This window comes from Atta colombica, unplaced genomic scaffold, assembly GCF_001594045.1.
Source record: "Atta colombica isolate Treedump-2 unplaced genomic scaffold, Acol1.0 scaffold28, whole genome shotgun sequence".
Classification (NCBI taxonomy): Eukaryota; Metazoa; Arthropoda; class Insecta; order Hymenoptera; family Formicidae; genus Atta; species Atta colombica.
The window spans coordinates 266,988-290,257 of record NW_017259381.1 but is presented as its reverse complement, the minus strand read 5'-3'; the positions used below and the strand labels follow the sequence as shown (position 1 = coordinate 290,257).

The 23,270-nt window shown below is 34.0% G+C and overlaps 1 protein-coding gene across 1 annotated transcript in view; it reads right to left on the bottom strand.

Moving 5' to 3' along the window:
• The window catches only part of LOC108689870 (glutamate-gated chloride channel), a gene marked incomplete at its 5' end in the record, with an annotated part of 315,742 nt that overhangs the window by 27,432 nt on the left and 265,040 nt on the right, over positions 1-23,270 (bottom strand). The gene's annotated exons all lie outside the window — the stretch shown is intronic.

Below are 23,270 nucleotides of genomic sequence, written 5' to 3'. Positions count from 1 at the left end.
AATTTATTTCAATATATATATATATATATATATATATGTTTCCTTTTCATCCTTCCCCTTTTTTAAAAAAAATATCGAATAAAAAATATTTTGTACTTGAAGAAAACAAGAAGAGATGAATTTATTATATAATTCTAATCAGCCTTTCTGATTTTTCTATGAAAGCTTTTCCCTCGCTGCGGCATCGCGGTAATGACATCAGCTTATCGTCGACGATGCCACGCGCTCATTTAGCGATAGAAATATATGCAGATCGCGAGCCTCTTTGATGCGAAGATAAGCTTATGCGCGTTGCATCGCGGTGAGATCAGCTTTTCGCCCCGTCGCGGTGCTCTTCGCTGACAAGCGAAGGTATATTGCATGCGGGAGTATATTGACGCGAGCGCTCGTCCGCCGCATGGAGGATGTCCGTCGCGATGATCAGCTTATCTCCCCTGCCCTCCTAAAATTATTTCCTTTTGCGTATTCTAGAAATCAAATGACGTTTTTTTTTGTTTTTGAAGTCGTGCACGGAGATCGATCATTCATTTCGTAAAATGGACGTGCGCTAGAAACATCTTTGGACATCGTATGCGGGCCGACCGATTGCGGAAGACGATCTTTGCGGGTGAAGGCTTTTCTCCGGCATTTATCTCTCATGTCAGACGTGCGTTTTGAGAGAGTTTTGTTTTATTATACGGAATGGCAAGAAGCCTATCGTCAATTACAATACGACACACGTGTAAAAGAATTCGAAGAATAACGTTGGAGATGATACATAGCAATATTAAAACAATGAAAAAGAATATAATTGAATTTTGCGAGGGATTATCACGTCCGGAAGATTATTTGAACGATTCTCTGTCTCCAAAATTAGTGATAATCGACGATCTTATGAGAGAATCGTCGTCCTGCGATCGTAGACCAAAGGCAATCATCACAAGAATCTCAGTGTTATTTTTATCTCGCAGAATCTGTTCCATCAGGGACCTAGCCAGCGTGATATATCACTTAACGCGAATTATATCGTCGTTTTCAAAAATCCACGCGATCGCGCTCAAATTCGTCATTTAGCGTGTCAAGTCTATCCCGATGATCCGAAATTCTTAGAAGAGGCGTACTACGACGCCATATCGAGATCGGGTATTTGTTGCTCGATCTGAAATAATCAATTCCGGACAAATATCGATTTCGAATGTATATTTTTCTCGAGGATACGATTTATTACGTCTACGTGCCGCATCAGATCATTTTCCAACGGATTCGTTAAAAATGATAAAAGTTGAGAACAGGTAATCGTACATGTCAGTCGTAGATTTTTCTCGCGATGAAGATGAGTGACGAGAAATCGCGATGAAAATCGTCACACATTCGATCGACCTGTCTCCTCGCAGCGCTCTATTATTTGAACAAAAATTCAATGCACAACCTTCTTGCGCAATGCTGACGAAAAACTAATTTGTTTTCGTTGTATTTGTGAATATGTTTTTAATACACTCAAATGTAACGCTCGCTCGAACGGTATGAAAAAAATCGGTTAACGAAATATAAAAAGGCTTTGCGTCGCGATTTCTCATCACTAATCTTCATCGCGAGAAAAATCTACGACTCTCGTTGCAAAGCTTGGTAATTGGAAGGATAAAAGAAAGCTGTTCGTGCAGCGAAGCGGATTTTTACCTTATATTATCGGGTCTATATTATCGAAGAAACAAAATAATAGGGATAAAACGTTATAGAGAGGGCTAAAAAAATGCTTTTAGTTTCGATGAAAATCTGAAAAGAATGCATCATCAGTTACATCAAAATCTGACATTATTCATTGATGGAGAGTCAAAAGAAATAACAGTATCGCAAAACTTGGAAAACATCTCGAGCACTAATAATACAGCGCAAACCGCGGGAACTCATCTAACACGACTCGATGCGAAGATGAGTCATATTCTTAATTCTGGCTGGCCGCGTGACGAAAGTGAGAAGTGGAAAATGTACAGAGAGGCATTATGGCGATACCTACGATTTATCCAAGAAATGTGAAGACAGAAAGACGTACGTAACGAAAACGAAAATGCAGAAAATAATGCTACGAGATGTCTCCGATGATAACGAGACGACAACGATAGTATTTTTAACGATCTCACGCAAACATTCGATATATCACCATCACTTTCCCTTAATAACACAGATATTATTACGAAAAATTTCGAAATTTCGAGCGAGCATAATCATACGATGAAAAGCATCGAGGAAATACTGGAAAGCTTACCGAAATCTTATCATAAGCATGCACACTTACTAATGAAATATTTGTTTCGAAAAGCTATGCCTGATAGAATTAGTTGGAACAAGCATGGAATCGTAACTATAGATGGCAACGCCGTGAAAGATTCGAATATCGCTGATTTAATAAACGATGCAATGCACGAGAAAAAATTGTGAAAGTAATGGGTAGAAATCAGTTTGCACGATCCGTGTGAACATACCTTCTGTACTGGTGAGAAATAAAAGATTATTGTTCATGCACGGTGTTGCTATAAACAACGTAAAACATCGACCTTGCAAGTTTCACGCCTTTTATATCGAAAGCGCGAGTTCCGTATCGATTGTATCGAGAGCACGAGAAAAACGTAGAAATTACGAATAAGAAATAGATGAGGAAAGTTCATTGATTCTTTCTCGTACACGAAAAACTGATATCCCCGTATCTTTGCAAACAGGAAAAAATCGGTTACTCGGTTGGAAAAAATTGAGATAATGATAACGATTTGAAAAACTATATTACGATCCGTCGCATTATGCGAGCTATTCGGCGGTGAATAATCTAACTCGCGCTGTTAAACCGAATTTCTCATGAGGAGAAGTCGTACACTGGCTCGAATCGCAAGACGCGTACACGTTGCACCGACTATTACGCAAAAAATTTCCGCGATTGCATTACAACAAATTGACGATGTGTGGGAGGATTGTAATAAATTGACGATGTGTAGGAGGCAGATTTGATCGAACTCTGAAATCTAAAAAGTTAACAAGTAACAACGGTTGACGGTTATTCCTATCAGTTAGTGATAATCGATGTACTAAGTAAATACTGAGTAGAACCATTACGCGACAAAACGAGTAACTGCGTGATAAAAGCTTTTCAGCGAAAAGCGAAGGACGAGTGCCCGTATATTTGCAAACAGACAAAGGTAAAGAATTTGTCCCGCAATCAATGCAGAAATTTTTTAAAGAAAACGACACGTTTTCGGATAACGCGTAATCTGCACATTAAAGTCGCCATCGTCGAGCGCTTCAATAGAACACTGAAAGACCGAATATGGCATTACTACACATAAAAACTCGCGACGCTACATCGATGTTCTTCAGGATATTGTACGCGCTTATAATCACTCGTCCACGAGAATGCAACTAACAGTAGTAACGAGAGAAAATGCACGTATCGGTCGTGAAAATATAGCTCATTGTAGGAAAAACGAACGAAACATTAAAGAAACGTGCTCGAAAGGTTATCGCGTCGGAGATATCAATAGAGCGAAAGGCGGCTTCGAGAAAGGATACGAGGCTAAGTGGAGCAAGGAGATATTTCAAATTTATGTTCTCGATTGGCAAAACCAGTTCATGTACACGAACTGTACGCAACTCACGTGTACGAACTGCGAGATTTAGCAGACAAAGTCAGACGATATTTTTTATGATCAAGAATTAACTCGAGTTGAGAAGAACTTAAAGGAAAATCAGTTTATCATCGATCGCGTGATAAAGAAGGGGAGAAGGGGTAATAAGCAAATGTTAGTTAGCTGGCGCTGTTATCCCAGTAAGTTTGATACTTGGATTCCTATTTAATTTCTTTTCGCGATGGAGGAGGAACAATTTCTTCTAATACTTCCGAGTAACAGCAGTATGCGTCATTTTCCTGATATAACACCATCTTTTATCACGGAATTATCTCATTCTATAGTGTTACATGGGCAATGGGAGGTTGTGATAAGCGAGATTCAATTTCCCTGTAACTTTTTACATGTACGTCGTAATGAAAATGCGATCAGATTCATCGATGTTAAATCTGAAGGGATGTATATAGTACGATAAAAGAAGTTATATTTCCAAATGGAATTTACAACGATATCCATGATGCTTATTCATGTGGTTAATATTGCGTGTAAAGTTGCCGAATCGCATTTTTATTATATTTCGAACAGCAAAAAGCGTAGTACATTACTTGCAGTAAAGTCTTGATAAATATTACTGCGATGAGAAATGCAAAATGCTACATTATATAAACTTTTCCGATAATCTTCTACAAATGCTAAGTTTCGCATCAGCAATTGCCAATAAATACCAATTTTATTTCAAGCACGCGACGTTAACCTAATTCGAATGAAATAGAAAACTTTTCTTACTCACGGATTTAATAAGGAGACGGGAAAACGACTTGCAGACGATTATTGGAGTAGCGAGCTCTGTAGTTTGTGGCGCATCCCCGATAAAATGTTCATTTATTGCGATATTTGTAAGTTATATACAAGGCGATGTATATACTCTTCTTCTCAGGATAGTTCCGGTCGGGATACGCAGTTATAATTACGCATTTAGTGCAAATTTGATGAAGCATTTCTCATTTCCAAATTATATCCCATTGCGATGAACGAATTTCAGAACGATCGAAATAGATATAAGAGATCATCTTGGAAAAAAATTCCATTCGAATTCGGAACGCTAACAGTGACGCTACATTTTAAACGTAAGCAATAATTTTCCTTTTTTCGTGTACGCGAGTGCGACGGTAGTGACAGTCTTTAGTTAAAAACTATGGATGGAAGAACGATGGAATATGAGGAGTATTTTGATGCCACAGGGAAGAAGAGCAAAAAAGTGACGAAGAAGAAAAAGAAAATTCGTGCTGCAGGAAGAAAAAACTATTCGCTAGGAAACAACAAAGACAATGAGTCAAGAAACACGATGTAACCGATATATTCTCTTAATTGAGATAGGAATTCGTGGCTGAAGAAAAAGCATGTCCTTTCTTCATACCTACTCAAGCGAATGTATAAAGAGATCTCTTCTCTCTGCCTTCTACGCAAACCAGCATTGAGAGTTCGCAATGGATTTATTACAAACCCATAACTCACGGACTCACCCATAGAATTCATATATGGAAAACATGGAGAAGACTAGACCTCATTCACACTATGTTGAGCCTTCACATACGCATAGAAAGCGAACGTGGGGAGAGCACATCGGACAGGGCAAACTAGGACCCGTAAATCATTTACTGCATTTCCATGTTCAACCAAATGTTCGACATATTAGGTGTACAACTTTGGTTCCGCCGTTTTCCTATAGATGGCTTTAGCGGTAAGTGGTGGTCAAAATAAATAGATCATAGACGTCATACAATAAATTTGGGCATCTGTCAACATAATCCCATAGAAACATTAGTCGATTTGTGTCTGCATCATAAAGTTATTCTCGATTGAAAATGTCAGTTTACAAGTCAAATTCTCGTCATTTGCGAGAGGTTTTAATTTTTTGCTTCAATATGAAGAAATCTGCGGCTGAGGCTCATCGAATGCTCTCAAATACTTATGGTGAGGCCGCTATTAGTGAAAGAACGTGTCATGAGTGGTTTCAATGCTTCAAGAACGGTAATTTTGACGTCGAAGACCGGCATAGCGGTGAAAGAAAGAAGATTTTCGAAGTTGCAGAATTGGAGGCATTACTTGAGCAAGACTCGTGTCAAAATCAAGAAGAATTGGCACGATCATTGGGAGTGACTCAACAAGCCATTTCAAAACGCCTCAAAGCCATGGGAATGATTCAGAAGCAAGGAAATTGGGTGCCGTACGAATTGAAGCCGAGAGATGTTGCACGGCGTTTGTTTGCTTGTGAACAGCTGCTTGAGAGGCAAAGACGGAAGGGATGTCTGCATCGCATTGTGACTGGGGACGAAAAATGGGTTCATTACGATAATCCCAAGCGCAGAAAATCATGGGGAGTTCCCGGCCATGCTTCCACGTCGACGGCCAAACCGAATATTCACGGCTCCAAGGTCATGCTCTGTATTTGGTGGGACCAGCTCGGCGTAGTGTATTATGATGTTAAAACCGACTGAAACAATCACAGGCGATCGGTATCGAACGCAATTGATACGTTTGAGCCGAGCATTGAAAGACAAACGGCCGCAATACAACGAGAGACACGATAAAGTGATTTTGCAGCATGACAATACTCGACCCCATGTTGCGAAAGTGGTCAAGACATACTTGGAAACGTGAAATGGGAAGTCCTACCCCACCCGCCGTATTCTCCAGACGTTGCTCCTTCTGACTATCACTTGTTTCGATCTATCCGCTAATTGCGCAGGACATTGGAATCTCGTAAAACACGAAAGCTTACGATTAGAAGAGATTCGAAAAAGCTCTTTCCGTGACTATTAATTGTATCGTCTATGCCGAGTTTGACGTTTTAGAAATCGATTCCTCGTGTCAAGTCATTGTCGAGTTTTCCGGTTAGCCCTATGGCTTCCGCGAGAAAATTATTTTCTCCCCACTATACATTTTTTTTTCATCTAATTGGAGGCGAGATGACGAAAAAGCTTCAATCTTGTTTGTGACACTGAACGCCAGCGTTCCTGATGTAAAAAGAATAGCGGAAATTTGAATATCATAATGGATATAGTTATCGACATACAAGGTTTTCGCAATGTCGAAGAAAACTTTATTCCGAAAGAAGTTATGGTTCTAGCGATTAATGCGACGATCATTGGATTATGACGAACATTGGATTATGACATCACTTTGTCCATTTGACGATTTATCCGAGAATTTCACAAATATAGAGAGCACTTCAACTTATATGTCAAATTTTATCACATTTATAAGAAAATTACAATATTTTGCTAGTATCTTAGTTTGAAGACGTGGCAAAACGGTCGATGTTACAATTAGACAATGCGGATAATTTGTGTTTTCTATATATGGGCGAGGTCTATAAAAAATGAAATTGCGACAAGAAAGACGACAGAATTCCTCAGTGCAATATTTACTAGCGAGAAAACTAATGAAGAATATTGGTATCCAGAGCCAGCAACTTACCGCGCTCGTGGGAGTTAACTAACGAAAGAAGGGAGGAAAGGAAAGTACAAAATGACCTTTTTTTATTTTTTATTTATTTTGTGCTCTTTGTTGCCTTTTTTACAATTGCGAATTGTGACGCTCTGTCTAATAGTTGGTGAGGTGATCATTTATATTGGCTAATCATATGTCGTAATTTATAAGAATTTATTAATCACATTCGAGTATTTCCTTCTCATTCAATTGTAAGAGAGGAATGCTCGACTGTGATTAATCAATTCTTATAGATAACAGCACACAGTTACGGTACACAGTTACGGCCAGTATATGATTTCTAAAAGTTGAATCTTGCTATGCGCGCAATTGTACTATCATAAATATTCGCACACATTTTAAAAAGTTCACAGTTGATTTTTAATCCAATTCTTGGATGTGGAATTCTTTTGGTATGGATTTCCACACTAAATTAAATTTTGTGGAGTGATCCACGATTCTACACTATAATTGCTGGGCCTGCTGGTATCACAATTTCTGAGGAGGGATGCGGAATCCGTGAAATTGAACATTTTAAACGGTATTTCGTCACCGAAAATAGTTATATTATATTATATTACATTCTTAATTTTGTATTACCATAAATCAGCAATACGCCGATTTATATTAAAATATAAATTTTACGTAAATTACAAGGGCCATAAGTACTATCAAACTGTAGGCAATTCAATTGCCTGCTGTACCTAGTCTGTTTCGAATACGTGATAACAACCAGCTGTTTACTATAATATTCGTTTACTATGATACCCTGCAGCCATTTCAAACTTTAAAATTTTGTAACTGCGATCCTTTGACATATTGGCTCTTAAATGTTACGTATTACATTTTATGACGTCAAAAACTCTATCTTTATCTCTATCTTTAATATTAAATTTTCCAAAATCAGTGAATTATATATCTGGACCTTCTCCTCTTGTTAGACACATTCTCTAACAAAAGAAATAAAGACGAACAATTAATTTAATCAAATTAATTTAAACAATAAAATAAACAAATTTTTTCTTATTGTCTAGTAAACGATTTTTTTTTATAAATGCAAGTCTATAATAATGATTCTGTTTTTAATGGATCTGTTTTGTGGCTGAAATATATTTTTGAAATTTAAAGTGTAGGTATATATGTTTAAGTTAGATTCGGATATTTAGAAATGCATTCGCGTACATTCGTGCACGTTGAAATCTCTTTTAACGCCAGTATATTTTTACTCATTTATAAAAAACACACACGTTTCTATTCTTTTCAGTTAAAAAAAATTTCAATTTTTTAAGTCTGAATAAGAAATGCAGTTTTTATCTAATTGAATCTAAAAGAAAATTTATTCATCCATAGAACACTTACAGCTCGCAAACAATATTATTTATATTTGTTTTTATTTTCAGATGATACTATCATCTGATCAAATTCTTTTATTTATTTATTAGAAGAAATAAAAGTAATACTTGTTTTGTTAACTTTTCATATTTTAAGTAATACAATACGCAAGAAAATCAACGATGTTTATAATTGATTCTTATTATTTAAGACTGTCTTAAGTAGTCTTAAAATGTCATAAACTAATCATAACAGAGCCATATGAGCCTCTTAAGACATTATTTATTAATATTAGCCAAAGACTAGGTACCTGCAAGTAAGGAGCGCACACCGGCCCTAAGCGTCATATAACCAAGAGTGCTCATTCGTTAATTTTAACCTGTTCTCCTGCAAAAATTATTCGTGAACACAATTTTGCCAAAGTTGTTTGTTTTAGCTGAAAAATCCGTCTTGTGACTTGAAGACAAAAAGTTTGGAATCTTTTGCTTCCAGCATGCAGTCAGAAACCAATGGAGAGTAGAGTCACTAGAAAATCAGAATCTGGCCATGTCCTAAAAATGACGTGCGTGTCTGAAATGTGTATTTGCTTTCAATTGATGATATGAATGTATTTGCGTTTTCGATTGAAGAATCCAGTAAATCTCGTAAATCTCGCTCTGAGATAAAAAAAAATCGGTGCACGTGCATGAACGGGATCAAAAGAACACCGAGTTTGTGCCTCTCGGACATTGCGATTAAAATAATAGAGCCAAAATACTTTTTAACGGTCAAATTGCGGACGATTCTCACGAGTCCGTGATCACAAAATCTAAGAAAAATCGACACGCGACTTTCAGGGATAGATTCTGGATAGTCTCGTGCCGACGCTGCACGTGCGCTTTTCTATAAATTTTATCATTATCATAAATTAATTAAGGATGACACTTTCACATGTTACAGATTCCGGTCAATGTCCTTTTCTATCCTTGACCAATTAGAAAGCAAGAAATAGGTCTCCACCACCTAATTAACGAATCTATCCACCAATTATCAATGTGCTGTTAATCAAGATTATTATAAAAACTCCAATTTCGCGGAACTCAGTACTTTTTTCCTAATTTTTCTCTGGGGACGTAACGATATGAAATTCTTATTTTCTTAACCGGCTAACCCTTTAAAACAGAGTTTAGAAGCAGTGAGAGAGAAATTTCATCGATCTCGCATACTTGGCCAACAAGACTTAAAAATTTAGAGTCAATGCTGAAGAACATCATCAACTTCGCACATCCTGGCCAGAGGATTTCCACCGATAGGCAGCTCAGTAATAATAAAAAATAAGTCATTTCAATTCTTTGATTGTCCTCGCTTTTTCTTTCAGTAATTCATTTCATTATTTCATTTTATTATTCATTTATTTTTATTTTTATTCTTTTTTTTTCTCCCTTTTGAGTTTCTATGTAAAAGAAAATAAAACATTGCAGTCCGCTCACGCTATAATTTCAATATAATTTCCCTGTCGCTGTTGCCTCACGATAATTTCTTGCTTCTGTCAACCGATCCATCCGTTAATACTATCATCGTCCGAGGAAAATCAGGCCAAACCCATTCATCAAAACCTCCTTTATATCTTAAGCTATCCTCTCTGTAACTTCTCCTTTCTATCGAATATACCGATATTACTATTAATGATTATAATCCGCCCGATCTCATCCCCTTTCTTTTCCATAATATTGACGAATTTGACCTTTTCACATCTATTTCTGATGCCACCGAGTCATGGTCCGAATCGAAGGAGCGGACTATCCTTTTTTCATCCCCGTATCCTCTCTCGTTCCCCTTTCCCCATCTATTTTCCTCTCTTATGATCCTCCTCCTATTTATTCCGTCTCTCTTCTTCCTTTTGCCACACGATACATCCACACACTCACACATACATATCCTTATGCTAATACATTTTAGAATAGACAACCAAAAGGATTGTATTTCATATTTAAGAAAAATGTATTGCTAAATATTTCTTTTATTATATAATACTTTTATTACATTTAACCCTCGTTTGTTAATTTGAAAAACCTCTCCTTGTATTTATTGTAAGTTCTCCCGCGGTTGCACATCGGTCTCTCCTCGGTCACTTGGATTAAGTTCCATGGACGAAGCGAAGTGCCTTCCGATTTGCGTCCTTCCCCACAGCACTTTGGCAACCTGGACATGATCGGTCTAATAATTCCTGTTGCGTTCACCTTAACAGCTCCATGTGGAACTTGGACGTAACAAGGACATAGTCAGACACAGTGTAACACAGTGAATCATTACATCCTTGTTGTCTGTCTACGTTAGTTAGGTAAAGCTAGTAGATCAGGAGGAATATATTCAGAAATGTTAAAGTATGGGACTCAAAAACTTTTTGAAATATTAATTTTTGTTATTAACAAATGCCTCAATCCAGTTTCTGTAGAAGAATGGAAGATAGTGTACATTACCTCAATCCAATATAAAAAAGAAAAAACAGAATTGTAATAATTAATATCGGGGGATCTTAGTGACAAATACTATAAGCAGATTGTATGGGAAAATTCTGCGTGATCTGGTTGAAGATGGTTTCAAAGAGAAAGAAGAAGAAGAAGAACAATGTGGTTTTAAAGCAGGAAGCTCATGTACGGACAATGTTTTCTGTCTGAAACAAATTATTGAAAAAAGAAGTACAAGAAACTTGGAAACTCATATCACATTTATAGACCTGCAGAAAGCGGATTGCGTACGATCTCGAAATTATGGAAAATATTAAAATAATCAAACATCAATCATAACTACACTTACTACACTACATAGCTGCACTTAGAGAACTGTATAAAAAAAATAAACAATAAAGATCAAAATAAAAAATAAGGATAAATAAACACCTCATAAAAGAATTTAAAGTAAATAAGGGAATACGTCAACGATGTTCTATTTTTATACCCTTTTAAGATTATATAGTAGGAGCACTAAAATACTAGAAAAAAAAAGGTTCACGTGATGGGGATAGAGAGCTGGATGACAAATGCATGTTCACCCTGTAGTTTGTTGACGCCAGGTCATTATAGCCAACGATATGCAATATATGATGAAAATTCATAAAAAAGTACAGAAAATGGATCTTGAATTAACATCGACAAAACAAACTACATCTGCATAAGAAATCAAAACGAAACTTAGAATTAGAAAATGATTATCAGGTTAGAATTAGAAAATGAAATCTCAGGTTATCAGGCATATGTATATCTAGAGTACCAGTACTGATGCAAAGGAAATTGAAAAACGTATAATTAAAGCAAAGAAAGTCAATAGATGCCTCAACGGAATATTATTGAGTAAGAAAATAATAAAAAAATGTATATTTAATATCTGTGAAACTATGATAAAAAATACTTTACTATAAGATACAGAAACTTGGAGAATTACCAACAAATACAGTGAAGGTCGTTGAAATGGACGCAACGAGGAGACCCATGCGCATTTTAAGAAGAGACGGAGTAAGGAATAAAACAATAAGAAAACAGATGGGAATAGAGGGCACCATTTCCCAGAATATAGAAAGTAAACAACTTATATATGATATGGCCATGTGCAATGAATGGCAGATACAAGATTGCTCAAACGAGTCTTACAGTAGCAGTCAGCAGAAACAAGAAAAAAAGGAAGACTTAGACTGGAATGGTAAAAATTCATTTAAAAATCAATGAGTTAAAGAAGGTTAACACCAGAAGACTGCGGGTATCGAAAAGAATGGAAATTATGCGTCGGACAACATTGACGAACGTTTTAAACCGATTTATAGATAGAATTACTATATATTATACTAATTGTACTTGATATATATTATATTTGTATTACAGTCATTTGAACTACGTGCCGAATTGTTCGGATTTATAAACACAATTAAATTACTGTAGCAATATCACGAATAAAATTGATAAGCAATTTAATAATTTGATGGTTTTATCCTATTAAAAAAATGTTAATATGCTGAAAAACAGTAAATAAATTTATTGTGAAAAATATTACCTCGGGAATTGAATCCGGATTTCTTGTACGAGTGTCCTAAGCTTTTAGATTACTGAGGCTTTAATAATATTCTTCGCAATAATCAGTATATGTGGAAACACCTTTCTTTCAGATGACGTAATATAAACAATAAGAATTAGGAAGTAATTTTAATTTTTTAGGCTGAAATAATTTTTCATAATAAGTTTATTTATAGTTTCCAGCATATCTTTTTTAATATCTTTTTAATAGGGTGTCTGATTGAACACTAAATTATTAAAATTGCTTGTCAGAGATAACCTGGCAAGCGCGCCATTCGAGCTATGGAGGCTCGCGGCGCGGGGCTCTTGCAGTCCTCGCTCTCCACGGCCCGCGCGTCAAGCGATCGGTAGGCGTACACATTTCGTAATAGTAGGTTGAGTGGGCGGTTATCTTTAAGGATTAATATTTCGATATTGCAGAAACTTGCAAAATAGATTTTTCAACTTAGTTTAGTCCGCTCTACTTGCCCATGAAATATTTGGAGATTATTTTAGGACATCCTGTATATGTACATAGAAGTATACATATAGTATATATATTAATACATATAGTATATATATTAATTCAGATTGAATTATTTAAGCATTAAAGATCTAGCTTTGACCGTTACGATTACATCTATTTCTTATTGTTGAATTTTCAAATACGGTCCAATAAATTTTTATTGTTTCTATTTTTTAGAATACTACCCTAATGAAAAAATTTCACTGAAATTATCCCACATTTTGGAACATTTCAGTGAAATGTCTGAAAATTTATTAAATTTTTATTGAAAGTAAATTTTTCGGCTAACATACTGAAAAATCGCTGAAATTAATGGAACTGAAATTTCTCCGAAATTTTTGCTGAAATTTCTCTGAAATTTTGCTGAAAATGAACTTTTTGGCAAGAATTGAAATTAAATTGAAATTTTTCTGAAATTTTGTCAAAAAGTATTCCAAAATATGAAATAACTTCAGCGAAATTTTTTCATCAGAGTACAATTTATTTTCATTAAATACTTTTCGAATTATTATATTTTAAATATATTGGGGCTTGAAAGTTGCAGTACCATCTGCATTAGCATTACCCATCTGACCGAAGCGCGATAGTTTAGAACCTCTTGAAGATTGTTCAGGATTATTATCTGGATAATATTTATCAAAGATCGTTAGAGGTTATTCTTCTTATCTTCATTTTTGCACTATTTATTTTTACATAAAAATGAAAATAAGAGGAACAACCTTCAATGTTCTTAATCTTGACAAATGTTATCTAGATCATGAGTCCGAACAATATTCAAGAAATTTCAGCCATTGATCGGACATGTTGGGTAATGCTAGCAGTATCAAGGTGGAAGGATTGCATGAACCTTGTAAAGGTACTAAATCAAAATGAACTTTATTATAGCGTTTTGAAAAACTCTTGATGTCTATTAGATTTTGGAATAAAATATAGAATATTCTATTTTAAAAAATCATGACCTTGATTTAATCTTGTAAATGCCACTTAACAAGATATACAGATACGATCAGTAAATAAATTTTTTAAACATTTATAACTTTTATTTTTGAATCATTTTTCTCAAAAATTTTGTTTTCGAGATATTTCATCGGTCTGGCTTTTTAATCGCCCTATATATATGTATACTAAGGCTGATATTTCATGTATCGTACGACAAAGACTTTGAGTGACTATATGACATTGAATGACTATAGGATAGAGAGATACAACAACTTCTCCTTCTTGCAGCCAATCGATAGGCTTGAAATACTTTATTGTACGTAAATGTAATACTAGCCTAATGCATGAAAAATTTTTTAAAGAATTGCCAAAGCTATATTTCCGAATGAACATATAACCTCAAAACAGATTGAAGCAAAAGGCAATGGAAATTCAACGTCGAAAAATTGTTTTTATTGCCTATTTCATGTTTTTTGTCCCATGCACGTTTATAATGGTAAGTTTGTATAGATTATATATCGAATTTATATTCCAGAGCTATGATCAAACCAACACATATACACAATATGTTACCAAAAACCGGATAAATCGAACAATTTCTTTAAATAAAATTTTTTTTAATGAAAAATATTTTATTAAATATTATTAAATATTTTTTAATGAAAAATTAAATATTACAAAAAATCCTTTTATATGGTAGGGAGGGATCCCTATAGAGCACAATTATTCAATATATCCCTTATTAGCCTTGAATGACGGTCTTTATTCTCGATCTGAAGCGTTCGCACATACGTTGTAATGTAATTTGTATACTATTTATGCCGATGAATACTGCCTCAATAGCAGTCCTTAATGACGTAACATTGGGATGCCGAGACTTTGTGACCCTTTTAATTACGCTTCATGGACTAGTAGTCCTAGTAGTAGTCCTAAGGATTTAAATTTGGGCTGTTGGGAAGTCAGAATGGCAGCCGAAGCGAGCAACTCGACTTGTTTTGGCAGCCTCAGAAAGCATCTGTCGTATCTTTAAAGTGTACGATTTGTATCGAAGATCTTCCTCGATTCGACGTATTGTTGGCTCACTTCACCAATAATTGATGCTAATTTTCGCAACGATTGCCCTAGATCATTCGAAATCAGCGCTTGAACTCTTTCAATGATTGCGGGGATCCTTGCGATGCGTTTTTTCGAGTGACTCTTCTTCGCTGGTATACTGGAACCTTTGTTGGACTATTTTAAAGCCATATATTTTGCCACATCATAAACGATTGATCTCGGGTATTCAAAAAATCGAATTATTTCTGTTGCTGAGCTTCCAGCGCGAAGGCCTTTGATGATCGCGGCTCTTCGATTATATTTCGCACTTAGTTTCAACCAATCGTGACCATTTTTGAGACTGTTTACCAGAAGCATCAGGCTTTCTCAAACGTCAACAATAACCTCTGAGGCATAATATAGCGGAAAATTTAAATTGAAATTTGTCCGGATTTTGGTGATGCACCCTGTATACGTAGACCAAGCATAATTCTACTCGTAGCTTGAAGCCGGAAATTGACAGTTTAGGTGGACCCATGTTATTTCATTTTATCTTGCAGAGTATTCTTTTCAACTAACCTTTTTGCACCGTTCACTTTCTACGACTGGTGTTGCTATAATCTTTCTCTATATATTATTGATTCCGATTCAAAGTACCATATGAAGAGAGAAAAATGACGAAAATGTGTTATATTTATAAATAATATTAGGTGTACAACTTTGCTTCCGCCTTGGAGCCGTGAATATTCGGTTTGGCCGTCGACGTGGAAGCATGGCCGGGAACTCCCCATGATTTTCTGCGCTTGGGATTATCGTAATGAACCCATTTTTCATCCCCAGTCACAATGCGATGCAGAAATCCCTTCCGTCTTTGTCTTTCAAGCAGCTATTCACAAGCAAACAAACGCCGTTCAACATCTCTCGGCTTCAATTCGTACGGCACCCAATTTCCTTGCTTCTGAATCATTCCCATGGCTTTGAGGCGTTTTGAAATGGCTTGTTGAGTCACTCCCAATGATCGTGCCAATTCTTCTTGATTTTGACACGAGTCTTGCTCAAGTAATACCTCCAATTCTGCATCTTCGAAAACCTTTTCTCTTTCACTGCTATGCCGGTCTTTGACGTCAAAATCACCATTTTTGAAGCGTTGAAATCACTCACGACACGTTCTTTCACTAATAGCGGCCTCATCATAAGTATTTGAGAGCATTCAATGAGCCTCAGCCGCAGATTTCTTCATATTGAAGCAAAAAATTAAAACCTCCCGCAAATGACGAGAATTTGGCTCGTAAACTGACATTTTCAATCGAGAATAACTTTATGATGCAGACACAAATCGACTAATGTTTCTATGGGGTTATGTTGACAGATGCCCAAGTTTATTGTATGACGTCTATGATCTATTTATTTCGACCACCACTTACGCTAAAGCCATCTATAGGAAAACGGCGGAAGCAAAGTTGTACAGCTAATATATGAGAAAGATTATGTGTTCTTGGCAACACTAGTCGCAGAAAGTTCATGTAGACAAACAGTGCAAAAAGTGGGCTGTATCATGGGTTGACTATTTTTAATTTACTGCCAGAGGCGTTAATTGTGGCTGGCGAGCTATAACAAAGTAGCCATAGCCGTAAATCACGCTTTGGTTAGTTATAGACAAATGTCATGTTCATCGTGAGTTGATTATTTTTAATTTACTGCTAGAGGCATTTCGATTATCAAATCTAGTGAAAAGATTGCGGAACCATTTGTAAAATTTTGCGTCTGCAATTGAAGAAATGTGAATGGATGCATTGTCAAGATGGAATCAAAAGCTTGACACGACCGAAACAAATGAATACATCTATCTAAAATTTTAACAGTAATCCTGAGAAGGATCAAACTTTTCTAAAATTATAGCAGTTCGATATTTGTGGAATCATTTCTGTATTAGACCGAGAACTTTTCGAACTTATATCCTTGTATAAATCAACATATCAATAATAACTGTGTATTAGAGTCTACAATAAAAATAACATATTTCATTAAAAAAACATGAATGTGACCTTGATTTGATCCTGCAGACGCCACACAAGGTAAAACTGAATATCAGTAAATAGCTTCTTTGAAATCTTACAACTTTTGTCTGAAGCATTTCTTTCAAAAACATTATGTAAGGGCCTTAGCACAAGAATGGCCGTAGAACGTAAATCATAGTCATAGGTCAATGTATTATATTTTATATGTACTATGTATGCCGATACAAGTACACAATTCACATTCCTTTACGATTAGTTATGATTATCTTTATGTTTAGTTCGTAAATTCGGGATCTTTTTGAAAATCCTATATAATATATACGTTATATTGTACATATATACATGCTATACATATATATAACATACATTACACGATCAATAGTTATATGCATAATTTTTATACGACGCTACGTTTATAAAATGTCTATATAAGTATATCATATTCAAAGTGTTTTAGTAAATATATATACTTATTGGTCAATGTATACATTGACAAGCAAGTTACAATAAGTATTTTTACTAAATGAACATTCTGATTATGACATAGATATATCTTCGGATGCAAACATGTATTTGAAATGTACACGTGTAATGTAATAGCACTTTTTCCTTTGTTCTTAATGCCACTTTAACTTAGGATATAACATCAGGATATTGTCAATACATAAATACATTGCACAAACATATGTAGCTATTCATCTCTTTTTATTACATTATGTTTAATGGGCCTTTTACAATAATAAGCCAGTCATAAATCAGAAGTCAGACGCTAAAAATTGACGATTGCGATTGATCAATTTTTAGCGTCTAACTTCTGATTTATGACTAATAGCTTATTGTAGAAGACTCATAATAAAAAGAGATAGAAGTTACTCATACTTAGCTTTTCATGCAGATATATTATACATTTGTAGGACCGAGCCTAATACATATTTTCTTTGAGCTAAGATGATAATGTAGGAAACGAAAAATAAAAATGTTGATAATTAATCGAATTTCTTGCATGATTGTGTTAACTCAGAGAACGTAAGCATCTTACATATTGGAAATGGAAACCTGTAATATCGACCTTGATTAAATTCAGCCATCGCTCCAGCATCCCCTTAAGTTGGTCTATTTTTTCTTCCGCGTCCTTTCATTTTAATTGGGCTATGAGAAGAATGAGTTTATGTATTTTTTGTTGTACGCGTCAAACATGATTTTTCTGATTCTTCATCTTTTTATACACTCCTGTAGCGTGAAGTTTATAATTAAGTTAACATTGTTAAAATCAATAAGAGTTGTGTACATGCACCGGCAGGAATGATGTCTCCTGGCGCGTGGCGCTACACACCGAAGCGCACATGTACGCGTTACTGGAAACGTGAAGGTGACGAGGAGCACGAAGGAAGAAAGCAGTGGGGAACGCTCCAATATTCTGTCCTTAGCACAAGGCGCATGATTGAGAAAGAAAGCGTAATTGGATGTGATGTCTCGAGATGTCTTTTCGTTGTCTCACACATTTGTTATTAGTATGATTGAGATACTCAAGTGTTTCTCGCTCATCAATATTCATAATATTACTTTTATTACACAAAATGTTGTAATTTTGCGACTCATTATAATAACTTTGCATGCATTTATAAATTTGCAAATGAAATTAATATTTTGTATCGCAAAATTGCAAAATTTACAGTTAAATATAAAAACATATAATAAAATAAATAAAAAAAATGTGATATAACATAATGTCGCGCGTCGAACGCTAAGGAACACTATTCCGATGCATGTACCTAATAGGCTGATATCTAGCTGTTGTTTTTATATTCACCTGGTGAAAATTTTTCTCATAATTTTTATACGAATTGGAACATTTTTCAGAAATAGTTAGTAATAGAAATATTAGTAGTAATATTATAGTTAGTAATAGAAATATTCAGAAAACTTACATTTTCTCTCAAAATTTCTCGTATAAGTGAATTCTGAAATATTCTGAAATTTCTCATCCCATAATTTTTAAAAAGTATTTTAAAATTTTTTAGATTTTGTAAAATTTTATATTTAAAAAAAATCTTAAAAATCTTACGATATTCCATAATTAACATATATGAAAAATTCTGAGAAAAAATGTAGATTTTCTGAGAAATGTTCCAATTCGTATAAAAAATATGAGAAAGTTATAAAATTATAGAGAAATTCTGAAAAATTATATAGAAATTCTAAAAAATTATATGAAAAATTCTGAGAAAAATTTTCATCAGGGCAATAAAAAAAGAGAGGCTATTATATCTTCTTGTTTATCAAAATCTTCTTGTTTATCAAAATAATATTGTTTTACGTTTCTTTTTATTGGCAATACAAATTAGTTCGGTCCGTTTTTTTGTGTTCAAAAATGCATTTATTTCAAAACAAAATGAATGAACAGATCAATTAAAGTATTGTCCATCGCTACCTACTACTTTTTCCCATCTCTCAGGTAATTTTCAAATTCCATCTCGAAAAAATTACTCGTCTTTGGAGGCGATCCAATTTTGGAGCCAATTTTCGATTTCTGCGAAAGAAGTGAACTGGTAACTTGCCAAATCGCATCCTTCGGAACAATCAGTAATCAGAAGGAGCAATGTCCGGAGAATATCCTATTTGAACATTTCCAAATATTTTTTTACGACTTTAGCGACATGAGGCCGAGCGTTGTCATGAAGAAGAATAACTTTATCATTATCTTTGCTCGTATCCGGCCGTTTTTCTCAATGCACGGCTCAAATGAATCAATTGTAGCCGATACCGATCGCCCATAATGGAATCGCCAAGTTTCAGCAGCATAGTAAACAAGACCCTTTTGGTCTCACCAGAGCATGATCTTCGAACCATGAATGTTCGGCCATAATATTGATGTTGAGGTCGTTAATTGTTGCCATCGAAACAATTAACAGGGCTTAGCGTAGTATTTTTTCTTCTTAGGGTTGTCGTAGAATATCCACTTCTCATCTCCAGTCACAATCCGATGCAAAAAACCTTTTCTCTGTTGTCTTTGAATTAGCTGTCCGCAAGTGAAAAATCGCCTTTCAACGTCTCTCGGTTTCAGTAAGGCACCCAATTTTCTTGTTTTTGAATCATTCCCATGGCTCTCAATCGTATAGAAACGACTTGTTGAGTTACCTCCAATGATGACAACTGCAAGCTTCTCTTGCGTTTGACTCTGATCTTCTTCGAGTAATGCCTCTAATTCTTTGTTTTCGAATTTTTTTGGCTGTCCAGAGCGAGGCTTGTCTTCAACGCTGAAATCTCCATCCTTGAAACGTCGAAACCATTCCCTACATGATTTATCAGTTGGAGCACCATAAACTTTGACAAGCATTCGATGGCTTCAGCCGCACTTTTCTTCCAATTAAAACAGAAAATCAAAATCTCCCGCAAATGCTGCTTTGTTAACACAAAATTCGACATTTCAAATATAGTAAAAATCAAGGTTTTTGTATGAAATTCAAAGCGATAAATTGAATGTTATTAGCAGATGTTTAACCTCTCTGAATCGCCAAAATCAGCTGTCACTATGAACCATTCACAACAGCTGGAGCCTCTCATCTTTAGGGAAACGGACCGAACTAATTTGTACTCCCAATAAATGTATCGCAGGAAATATAAAAATATACAATTCTTAAAAAGACTTTGTTTTTAAATATTTATCAGTAAATATAAGAGTGTCTCAAATAAAAACTAACGATGTAGAAATAGATTTCCGAGGTCATTTTAAAATAAAAATACTAAAATGTCGAGATTATAATATAATAGTTTCAAAATTATGAATTTTATCGTTAAAAATTTGCGGTGTGATACAAAATGTTAAAAAATCAAAGCTAATTGTCAATATTTATATAAAGATTATACAAAAGATGAAGTTATTTATGTTGCTATAGTCATTTAAATTATTATATTAAAAAATTAGGTAATTATTCATTTTAGGGGAAGCTTCTTTGATGATTTTGACCTTGATATATTATAAGTATCACATCATGATCCTGAATGATCTCCAACAGGTTTTAATCATCACTTGTTATTTGTTAAAATATTATTAATAATTAAAGTTCATAAATTTTCCCATATATCTATTTTTCATATAGCACAGAAAGATTGCAAAATGATTGCAGATATATGTATTTCTTTGCAATATTGTAATATTGCAAATAAATTGCGCAATGTATTTGCAACATTATAGCAATGTTATGGCATGAAATTTTTTTGTGACAATGTCTCATCATAAGATAATATTCGACACACAGTTTAGTTTTAACTCGCGAGAGATGGACCCCAAAAACGAGCGAGAAAATTACTGATTTTGCGGTCATTTTTAAAATTGTGAATTTAATGGGCTTTTAATAAGCCATTATTTAAACTTTAAGTCTTAAGCTGTTCAATAAGAAATTGACTAATGCATTACATGCGATTATTCTTTTCACTATGATTAGTGAATTTCTCATGGCTTAAAATTTAAAGCTAGATAATGACTTATTGTAAAAGCCCATAAAATTAATGAACAATTCTCATCGATCTAATTTCAAATTATAATTGTTTACAACTTACAAAAGAAATGAGTAAAAGACCTGGCACTAATCTTATGGAAAATGTCTTTCTGCAGATTTAGCTAATTTTTGGATATTGTAGTTCTCTTCATTCTGAACAAATGTCTCAATGGGCAAAATTTGTTCCTATGCATGAACCGTTTCCGCGCTACAAGCCTTGAAAGTCCAGATTTTACTGGACTATGATTACTGGATCTTTCAAGACTTGTAACATGGAAACGGCTCATATATAGGATTAAATTATCTATTGAGATATTATATATAATTTATGTCTCATATTTGTAATCTCTCGAATTGTGCACCGAATTGATTTTTCTGATTTATATTAGAGAGAAACGCAAATGAACTACCATAATAATATCACAAATTACATTAGTTAGCAATTTAATAATTTGATGCTCAATTGGTCATTTTAAGAAGATCTTAATGTATCAAAAATCTGTAAATAAATTTATTGCGAAAAATATTACCTCGGCTGGGAACCATACCTGGATCTCTAGCATTTTTCCAGCATTTAATTAATTAATTAAAAATATATTTAATTAATTTTAAAAATAAAACGTCATTATGTACAGTTAATGGCACAAAAACGTAGTCAGTAGTTTTCTAAACGAAACCGAGTTATTAAAAAAAAATTAAATTTATATTTAAAAGTGCATTACATTTACTAAAATGCATTTTGTTATAGCATCCAATCACTGTTATTATTAATATAGCTTCATCATATTTTCAGACATGCTTTTATGAAACTTTTATAAATATGTAAAAATAATATCGATCGATGGATTGACTAATCTTGACGCATATCCGATTAAAAATATCTGATTAATCACGAAGATGAAGTTTTGAGAAACACGAATATTTATTTTGAAGCAGTTATCTTTGACATATTTAGAAGATTTAAAGATTTTTACTCAAAAGCTTTAACCGAAAATTTTATAAGAATTATGTCTCGACGACAAGCTATAACTAACATTTGCTAATTCGCACTAGCACTTTTTTTTTAGCTGTAAAACTAGTTCTAAAACAAATTCTATAGTATAATTCTAAACTATCACTCGTTTGTAAAAAAAATTAAGGATCATTCTACTTTCCATGCATAATAGTCCTTAATATTTCGATTTTTTGAACAAGCTATAATCCCATTGGATAATTTTGATTTATTTTATAGCTTATGCCACTGACTGTACATAATGATGTTTTATTTTTAATATTAATCGAAAACATATTAAATTAATTAATTAAATAATAAAAGAATTTCAATAAAATCGTACATTTGAAAAAACAATAAGGAATAGAAGTAATGACCATACTGGTAAAAACTAGATCTTTAATGCTTAAATAATTCAATTTGAATTATTAATTAATATGTATGTATAGAATGCTTCTGATATCTACAGATCAATAAGTTGGGTTGTCTATATGCCTATGGGCAGGGGCACGCTTCACTAATAATGCGGAATAAGATTAGATCGCAAGAGAGTCCGGCGGGAAATGAGACAAGAGAAATTGAATTTTACATTATAGTGTAAAATTCAATAATATAAAATATGTATTTAATAATACAAACAATATTTGACTTAATTTAACATAAATGAAATTTAATAAATTATTTTTTTTTAATATATAATTATAAATTATAATTACATATATTTTTAAATATTTATTAAATTTCATTTTTGTTAGATTAAATCAGATATTATTTATATGATTAAATACATATTTTATATTATATTATTGAATTTTACATTATACCA